This window comes from Cibotium barometz, chromosome 15 (assembly GCF_041138505.1).
Source record: "Cibotium barometz isolate CiBa-2024 chromosome 15, ASM4113850v1, whole genome shotgun sequence".
NCBI lineage: Eukaryota > Viridiplantae > Streptophyta > Polypodiopsida > Cyatheales > Cibotiaceae > Cibotium > Cibotium barometz.
Window position 1 is genome coordinate 39,562,478 of NC_141060.1, and position 10,219 is coordinate 39,572,696.

At 41.1% G+C, this 10,219-nt stretch overlaps 1 protein-coding gene across 1 annotated transcript in view; it reads left to right on the top strand.

Moving 5' to 3' along the window:
* LOC147631285 (ARM repeat superfamily protein) overlaps positions 1-871 on the top strand; it is a 202,063-nt gene extending 201,192 nt beyond the window's left edge. Inside the window, exon 25 of the transcript XR_015267554.1 lies at positions 559-871. The gene's annotated coding sequence lies outside the window, so the exon portion shown is untranslated. The remainder of the gene's footprint in view (positions 1-558) is intronic.
* Positions 872-10,219: the final 9,348 nt, after the last annotated feature.

Sequence of the window (10,219 nt, forward strand, 5' to 3'; positions counted from 1 at the left end):
CTTATTGAAAGCCACAGGCAGCTTACCCAATCACAGGTCTAAATGGTATATCCTATGCTTTGTGGTTCTCAAAATTGTGCATTTCACAAGCCATAGAGGTCCCAGAATTTCTTGGCCCTAACATATCAATATCCAACCTCGCATATGGAACCGTTTTCCCTCAAAATTTCTGTGTTTCTTAAACTTGCAATGTGCTCCATGAAGAAAGTATCAAAATCTTGGGATTAAGGGATGTTGGACTAACCTTGCAGTAACTAGTCCATTTATTCCTTGCACGAGCATTCCCTAGACTCCTATCATCCTAGCGTGTATGGTGCAAGTTAGGAGGTTCAACCAAGCAATTAATGAAGAGAACATAATTGTATGCCTTGGAACTTAAAAAGTTTTGAAATTAGTAGTAGTACGTTAACACAATGGTGCTGTGATTGATCATGCTAACCCATTGGTTGTCTCTAGTTAGGATGACCTCATGTATGAATAAAGAACACATGCTAGTGCTATCACATATTGAAATTATTCAATGTTACCTCTTCTAAATCAAGCATGATGCCATGATAGGGATTGGTTGATAGAATGACAGCGACAAAACAATGCCTTGCATCCAGATTTTATGATTGGCTATCGCGAATCTTCACAATAGAGGCCAAAAAAAAGTGGCTTTAACCAAAAACAAGGCTCAAGGTGTTGAGATTCTTAGAGAATGTGAAGACAAATAGGCTCAAAAAGACATTAAAATTACTTGATTGTTTTTTCGAGAGAATTTTTTTTTTTCGAGAAATACTTGATTGTTTTTGGTTAGCATATTTCTATATTTGATGGAGTGTCAATATTGGAGAGGAATGGGCTAAACTAGAATGCCATCGATTGGAGGGTGCAATGACAAATTGCTAAATGGTGGAAGTATGGCATGAATCTTGGATTGGGTCGAGTTTTACATTGCTTGGAGCTTTAAAGAGTTGCCAAATTTTTGGTATTATGGTTAGATTTATAGAGTTCCATTACTGGTAATTTGTTTTTTTTTTTAAGGGGTTGGTGTGGGGAATTGATTTTTGAATGTTTATGTTATGTTCCAATGAAGGTTGGAGTCCATTATGTGGGCAAATCTCTTGATTTTTATCAGTTGTTGGCTTTCTATGCATTTGTATGATTTTGCATATAGGAGTTTAAATCCTAGTACTTTCACATTTTAGCTTAAGTCTCCATTAAATTGTCCATTTAATAGCTAGCATAGTGTAGATTAGGATAATGATTAAATCCTAGCACTAATACTTAAATCACCCATTTGATAGCTAGCATAGTGTAGTTTAAGATAATTCTATTCAATCCATCATTAAACATGAGATTAGACCATGATTGAAGTTTTTTTTTAACCCAAAAATTACATAAATTATATCATACAATAAAGAAATACTTTAATGTAAAGCATCTAATATATCTTTGTTCATAAGAATGGAAAATTGTAGCATTAATCTTGTGTTCCATTCTCTAAAGAAATATTAGCCTTGTTAACAACCAATACAAGGGTCTTATATATTGGGGACTCACCATGTATGTGCTAAGAAGCTCTTGGCTACACACCTCAATGGTGTCACTCTACTAAGGACTAGACCTCATAGGTGATTGCAACAAGGGAATGTATCAATGAAGTGCTCGGCTCTACCTTGCAACCATGCTTTCTATCTTGAATAAGTAGAGGTTAGAAGTGCTAGGAATAAGAAACCGCTCTCAAAAGAAGAGTGGATGTGAAAGTTGGTAAATTTTGGAAAGTGTAACGGTTGGGGAAAGAGGTGGTGTCATTCTATTTTCTTTGTTGTTCTCCTCCATCCGTGTTAACCATGATGTCTCAAAGTCTTTGGCAATGAGATTGCAATTGTGAGTTGTTTCTTATTCTAAGAAATACATCTGGAGTAAAAGAAAAACAATCATATTATTAACCACCTACTATGCAAATCATTATTGACCATCTACTATGCAAATCATTTGTCCAATCCAAGTCTCAAAATCCATCAAAGGTCTTGTTGGCAGCATAAGTAATGTCATTTTTTAGTGTCTTATGTTAGAAATTAATGCTTCACCTCACTATCAATGTGTAAGTGACTAGTTGTTCCATTTTGTAAGGTTCCTTATAGATAAGGAGTTGTTAACTACAGTGATTAACATTACTCCTAGTAGTGTTTGATCAAAAGCGTGGTGGTGTTTCATGGAACACATTTTTATGTAAAACTGCGCTAAGCGTTTCATGTAAAAGATATGGGATGATCGAGCTTACAACATGTGTAATGTTAGCCATAAGCTAGAAAGATAGGTAATTAGTTTTGGGCTCCCAACTGTCAAACGGGCGGTCGGCCATTGTAAAAAGTAAGCTCTTGTATATAAGTGACTTAAAGAAATATAAAAGGATATAATCCCATTATCACATTTGAGCTTTCTCTTCTCTCTTGCTTGATTGTGGTTCTTGTAGGTTATGCTCTTCATCTCCTCTCCATTTCCTTCTCCTCTATTTATCTCTCTCTCCCTCCTTGCACACACGAAGGTATTGATGTAGAGGTTGAGCTTTCCATAACTCCTTCCCTCTTTGCTCTTTACCTAGCACATGAAAGCTTCATCGACCCTTGAATCTTCACTTCTTCTCTCTCTTTGTAAGGTGAATGTTCATTTCGATGATTACCGGTTGTATGAGATTTGCATGAGTTTGTTTATTTGATGTTTGTTCTTTTTGTTCTTCTTTGATCTTGGAGTTTGCAAATGGAGCTTGGGAAGTAATAGGAACTTCTGAGGCTACATTGAATGTGGGAGCAACAAGTAGGTGCTCTAATTTTGTCATTGGTTCTTTCGTTTTCTTTCAAGTAGATAAAAGCTGCATATTAGCTTAATTGCATCATTGATTCTAGAATATTAGGTTAAGCTATGCATTCTTTGCATCATTAAGTAGCTTAGGACTAGCTTAATTTAGGCTTCAAAAAAAACCCACAAAAATTCATCAAAAAAGGGAGAAATAAGAAAAAAAACTAGATGCAATTGACTCTTAGATTGCTTCTCTAGGAAGTGAACGCATGTTCCTTATAGACGTATCGCCATTCTCATCTAAGCCACGCATGTTTACTTCTTGATTTAGAATCTTGCCAAATCCATCTAGGCTTAAAAGAAAACCACAAAAAAGTCATCAGAAAATTGAGAAATCAAGAAAAAATTAGGTGTAACTCACTCTTAGGTTGCTTCTCTAAGAAGTGAATGTCCATTCCTTCATAGACATATGGCCGTTCTCTTCTAAGCCACACATGTTCACTTCTTGATTTAGAATCTTGTCAAATCCACTCCATAAATGGGTGTATTATTCATTGAAGAAGCATGACAATTGCATAACTAATTGTGTTCAGAGAATATTTGACGACAGTTGTCAGAGATACGTCGTTTCGGCGCCATTAAGACACCTGACTGTCAGGCTGTGAGTGAACGCCAGTGCCTTCACAGACAAAAGTATGTTCCTCCTCAAGTGAATGACCATTCTCTACATAAGCCCACGACTGTTCCTCTACAATCGAAAGCCCATTTTTCCCATTACTCTCACGGCCGTATTCTTTTTAAAATCAAATGACCGTTCCTCTCTGAGTGAATGTCCATTCCTCAGTCCCATGGCCATACCCAATTACTTACGAACGTTTGTTTCTCCCTTAGTGTGAAAGCCCATTCTTGAGCCAAGTCTTCGATCGTACCCAAATGTATTTCTGAAGATGAAGGGTCGCTACTCTTGCTAAGCCACTTACGTAGTACCTCCACAAACGATGTGAACAAAGGGCTATATTCCAACTTCTAGAGGGTAAAAATCTCCGTGTTCCAAATCGTGATTCTACACCTTCATGAAACACATTCATGCACCTACACTAAGGAAGATTGGTGCAAAATAATCCATCGTTTGACGATATTGAACCCTCATACGCGCAATCTCTTGCTAGATCCAACCCATCAGTTAACACAACATGGAGCCAAACAGTGTTGGTCTTAGATAGCACCAGTGCGAGTGAAGAGCACTTTGAGCATAGGAAAAACCACCCCTGATTTAGAAGCTAGTGGATCGAGCATCCAGTGCGAATTGACAAACCATCGTCCCGAGAGCAAGCAGTAGGATCCCCTACACATTCACAAAGGAGTCTTGCCCAGAAAACAAGCATGGACCGCCAACCAGAGAGAACCATCACACTCGCGATAGATCCAAGACCGAAGGTGGAGCTAGGTCTAGATAACCTAGTTCAACCAAATGTAATAGTTTGGGGAGCTATATCGACTACCATGTCGGTAGATTCGTTCTAGGAACCCAAAAAAGGGCAGAGGTACTCACAGGAGTACTTTCCATCCCTTTCCTGATCATAGGTGGTTATTTAGACATGTTTAAGTCCTGCCCTTGTGGTGTTGCTGTGGTGGCTGCCAGATATACAGGGTACATATGCTGACCCTTCAACATATACTGACTTAGGATTTGTCGGGGTGGGTTACTTGGTTTAGGTGGCTCAAAACCTATATTGTTAGCCGCTCCCTCCTCCTCTCCTTCTTCGCAAATCTCTATTAGGGAAAGCTGGTGAACTAGGGTCACTCGTGGTGGCAAAGAAGTTTATGGTGGGAGGGCTGGTGGTGACAAGGGTATGTCAGGTACTCTGAGAATGCCTCAATGGGTTACTTCAAGGCGGGGTTGAGGTGCATCGTCATGTTCTGGCACTGATAATGCCACAGGTTGCCTAGGAGGATTAGGCGGTAAGGCTTGTAGTAAAGGCCTGGCTTGAGCAGCTCTTTGGTGATAGCAGTTTGATGTTTCCTAGTTTCCCCATCTCTATTAGTATACACAGTAGAGAATTGCCCTAGGTCTCATGGATATGGACATTCTATATTAGTGTGGTTTGCTTGACAAATTGGGCACCACACTAGTTCTCTCTTCGGATAAAGATGAGGTTGGCCAGCCTTGACCCATTCTCAATTGTTGGGTCATTTGCCGCATCAAGGCAGCTACTACCTGTTGCCCTGAAGAGGACTCCTTCCCTTTTCCTTAGGTTTCGTGCTTGTGGTTTTAAAAGAAACTTTAGAAGTACCTACATGCACTTCTTGAGGATGAGTTTCCTTAAAATTATCTTCAAAGTCCATAGCACTACTCATCAAAGGAGGTGTGTCCACCACATCTTCAAGCACCTCTAGGAATCAATTGACCAGTCTTCCTTTAGAGAACTTATCCTATCATAACAGCGAGAGTGAAGATATCTCACCCGGTTGATGTAGCCTCGGATGGATTCTCCTTCTTTTTGCCTCACATTATGCAACTGTTCGACACGACTACACCAAGTCCCTTGTCTCAAATACCCAAGGCCTCTTTCAAGGCATCAAAGGTGGTCTTGTCTTTTTTTTTTTGGTGATCGAAACCACTGACCCACTTTACCATCAAGTGTGAGGCAAAAGGCACTCACTTTAACCTGATCTTCCATACTGCCAAATGCTTCATAGATCTAATTAAACATCTCCACATGAGGAATGGGATCCCAGATCCATCAAATTTGGTAATAAGTCTGGAGAGTGTGAGCTGGTTTGTTCCTCTTTGGTCTTGACATTGGCATGGTACTCGTGTTACAATCCCTGAAGCTTACCCCTCCCTATTTCCATTGCTAATCTCAACATTTCAACTGCTGTAGTCCGAGCTAGTGTAGGGGGAGGTGCAGTAGATGGGAAAACAAAGCTCGAAGAGTAATATCCCATATGTGGATCATGTTCCAGCAATGGGCTAATGTGTGCTCCGTAGGGATCCATATAGAATCTAGGATATACCCCTCGAGGTGGGTAATTACTGTACATGGGTGCTATTTGTTGGCCGGGGTGCTCTAGGTGAAGTCTTCCTTCTTGATATTATGAAGTTTTGGGCTTCAGTTAGCTGGTTCTCTACCTATTGTTTGAATTAATAACTTCTCCTCATCTAAGGACAAGTCTGTGGCAATCCACACATAGCGAGGCTCTTTTCCTGGCTTAGCGATATCAATTTTTTTTGCATCTTCTAGACCATCATATGAAATCCCTGGCACGCGTGGTTTTTGTCGCATGGGCTGTTGAAGAACAATCTTCCGATCTTGAAGAGTGTACTGTGTGAAGTTGGGGGGAACATTGAGACCTTGTTCTTGTCCACTTGAGTCATCACTAATTGAAGCCCATGTAGTTTTGAGCTCTCTTTTGCAATCTTGCATCAGATTTTTTTGTTGAACCGCCGTTATCTTTGCACTTCCAACACTCTCTTTTGAATCGGTTTGAGACTTGAGTTTTGGTTTCGGTTTCTTCGTTTTTTTGCGATTTTTGCTAACAGTTTTTAGCTTTTCTCCTGGTTGGAATCCATCTGATCGTTTTAGTTGGTCTTTGATACTATCTTGTGCTTGGACATAGTATAGATATCCATTCTTTCCTGAGAAGTGAGGTGGTGGTCGAGAGTGCTCATTCTTAAACTCCTCCTTTTCTTTTTGTATTCTCTCACGTCGTTCCCTCTCATCTCGTTTACGGATTCTCTTATGGCTCTTACAGCATTTACGTTTAGGTCGGCTTCGAGGGATCTCTACTTGAACCTCCCTTCCTCTCAAAAGTAGGCATGCCTTTCCTAACTCTTCCTCAGGGATTATCACATCATTATCAAAATCAGAGTCCCATCCATCTTCCTTATCAGCATCATTAGCAGATTCGAGTGTTAAATCCTCCACTGAGACTTCCCCATGCAGTGCTGTTGTGGATGCATCCCCATAGTACAAATTATCTAAAAGGTCACGTGGTTGTACCATTCGTATAGGAATAATGTCATATCCATCTGAGTCACAAAATTGAATTGGTTTAGGTAAAGCACATGTCGATAATGTTGCAAGGACATGACTCCATTCTAGGGGATCAATTAAGTGCTCAGGGAAGGGTTGTGGAATGTATGCCTCATCTGATACACTTTGATTACCCTTAAGTCTCTCAGTGTTAAAATCCCTACATGAGGCTCCACACATCCACAGATCTTCTCGCCCATCTGACAATGTAACTCTTGAGCCCTCAGATGAAGCAGAATCAAACTCATCTATTGGAGACCTTGTTACATCACGATATGAGTGATTCTTTAGGTTGACCCTTGTGATGACAGAATCATGCCGGAGGTACAAATAATTTTATCCCCAATCTTGAACCATTTGAAATTGTCGCATGAATGGTCTACCCAATAGCACTTCATAGTTTGGATGCTTTCCGAAATCCACTACTGCAAATGTGTGCTCATATTCAATCCCACATGTGGTGACCAATATGTTCTCTAGCAGCCCAATGGGATGTTCTAAGCTTCCATTTGCTAGCGCATCCTGGTACTCCTAATTACTGGTTTGTCCCACTTTTCCCAAATGGACCTTGTCACAATGCCCACTCCTGCACCACTATCAAGTATTGCAGTTGAAGCTACTTTTCGCACTTCTAATGGGAGGGTAGCATTTCCTTGATCATCCTCACAAAATTTTTCTACTTTGTTGATAGGAACTAGCATAACATGCTTTGTCTCAGTGTGTATAATACAATGATGGTGACCCTTTTGTAGCAATACCTGCTCTGACAAACATGTGGCAATATCATTCCACAACTCTGGACGAAGCTTTATCAAATCAAGCAAAGGTATGGTACTGTTACCATATTATAGTAGTGATGTGTGTGAACACACTTAGGACCGCCGGGGCACTTTTTCCCTCACTAGGAGGTTTTTTCTCCCGTGCATTGTATATACGCCCATTATCTTCTAGGGCTTGTAATCTTTCATTTTTTGGCACTCATAATACACTACTGTGTTGTGCTCAAACTTCCTAATATTCTTGAAGTTGTGTGTGCATTCCTGCAACCCTAATTCCAACAATTGGTATCAGAGCAGGCTTCCTCCTCCCGGGCAGCATCACCGGCACCTGCCGCTTCATCTCCTCCGATTGCGACGAGGTTTCACGAGCGTCTGCAGGTTAGTATATGACGAGGTTTCAGAATTTTGATCTGAAGTCATTTCGCCCTCCGTTTTTGCATTCCAAGTACTGCGCAGGCAAAATCGTCCTACTGTGCAGATTTTCTGTCAAGATTAAAATCTGCAGGACAGGTGCCCATTCGTCTGTTTTGGGCTGTGCTACATAGCACAGGTCGATTTTATACAGGTTTACCTCTTACAGACAGCATTTACATCTAGTAGTACAGTCATTGGCCATGGCTGACAACAATGATGTATTCCGCATGTTGGCTGCTGAGGATAAGTTGGATGGCACCAACTATCCATTGTGGGCATATATGATGCGACATGTATTGGTAGCAAAGGGGTTATGGAACATTGTGCAGGGTATTGATGCACGTCCTATTGTGGCTGGGAATGCTGCAAATACATCAGAAACAGGTACTGTTGATGATGGTGCAGGCACAAGTGCTGTAGCAGCTGTTCGAGAACCACCACTTTCAGCAGAGCAGATTCGTTGGGATGGTAGAGATGCGCAGGCTCATGCCTTGATTGCGCTGTCTGTCAAACGTACCATTATCCCACATATTCGCTCCTGCAGGACTTCTAAGGATGCTTGGGATGTACTTGCCACATTGTATCAGGCAAGAAATGAGGCTCGTGTTGCTTATCTCCGAAAACAGTTGGAGAGTGAGCATATGAACGAAGGTGATTCTATGGATAGCTTTTTGACAAAGATCAAGGATTTCAAAGAGCAGCTCATTTCTGCAGATGAAATCCTGTCAGACAGTTCACTTGTGCAGACTGTTTTGAATGGTCTACCAGATTCTTATCAGGGTTTTGCTTCCACTCTTCGCTTGATGATGAAAGGAAATCCCAATGCCTTATCATTTGAGGAGTTAGTTTCTGTTTTGCTGCAAGAAGACCAGTCAAGGCAAAACAGGAATATTATGCGTGTCGCAGATCAAGCTTTCGTTGCTAGTCAGAGAAGCGGGAAAGGTAAAGCTGGCTTTTCTTCTAGTAAGCAGAAATCTGCAAATGCTGCGCAACCAAAGAAGGAAGACAAAGATGAGAAGAAGGGTGACAAACAGAAGACATTTTGCAAGTACTGTAAGGGAAATGATCATGTCATCAAAGCGTGTCCTAAGCTGGCTGCGAAAGAGGCTAAGAAGAAAGAGGCTGGTATGGCTGTTGCAGATGCCTCTCCTTCTAACAATGAATCTGCTAATGTTGTGCTAGATACAGAATGGGCATTCAATGCGCAGTGCAGTTATGACCCATCTTTGCATGACACATGTATGTCTGCAGTAGATTCAGATGTATGGTACTTTGACAGTGGTGCCACTAAGCATATCACCTCGCAGCGCAGTTTATTCACTTTCCTTGAGTCTGCTCCCACAGGGAATACTGTCACTTGTGCCAATAACTCCTCTTATCCCGTTGAAGGAGTTGGACAGATTGTGCTGAATGTTGCAAATGGCAACACCTTTACACTTTTTGATGCATTGTATGTGCCAGGGATCAAAAAGAATCTGTTGTCAGTCTCCGCATTTGCCAAAACAGGTTTGGTTGTAAAATTTGTGGATGACAGATGTACTGTTCATGATCTCTCTTGTGGTGACATCATTGTAGCATCTGGTTCACTATGTCGAGGGCTGTATAAGCTCAATATGGATGGCAAATGTGTAGAGGATTCAGCATGTGCTATTATGGATACGCAGGCTATTTCAGATGCAAAACTGTGGCATGCACGTTTTGGTCATCTGAATTTTGCAAGTTTGCTGCGCCTGCAGAAATCTGAAATGGTGTCTTCTTTGCCTAAGCTTGAGGCACCTGTCAAGCATGTTTGTGAGGGCTGCATATTGGGTAAAATGCAGCGTGCTTCCTTTCCCAAAGATGGATCAGTGAGAGCTGAACGCAGATTGCAGCTTGTTCACAGTGATGTTTGTGGTCCCATGCAAACTCCATCATTTGGAAACTACCTTTACTTCGTGACTTTCATTGATGATTTTACCAGGCATGCATGGGTATATCCTTTGAAGGCAAAGTCCGAAGTGTTTTTGTGCTTCAAACAGTTTTTGGTTATGGCTGAAAATGTGTCAGAAAGTAAGATGGGCACCCTCCGTTCATATCAAGGGGGGGAGTATATGTCTTCAGAATTTAATGCATTTCTGGCTGAGCGTGGGATAAAACACCAATGTACAGTGCCGTATACACCACAGCAAAATGGTGTGGCTGAGAGAAAAAACAGGTCTCTCATGG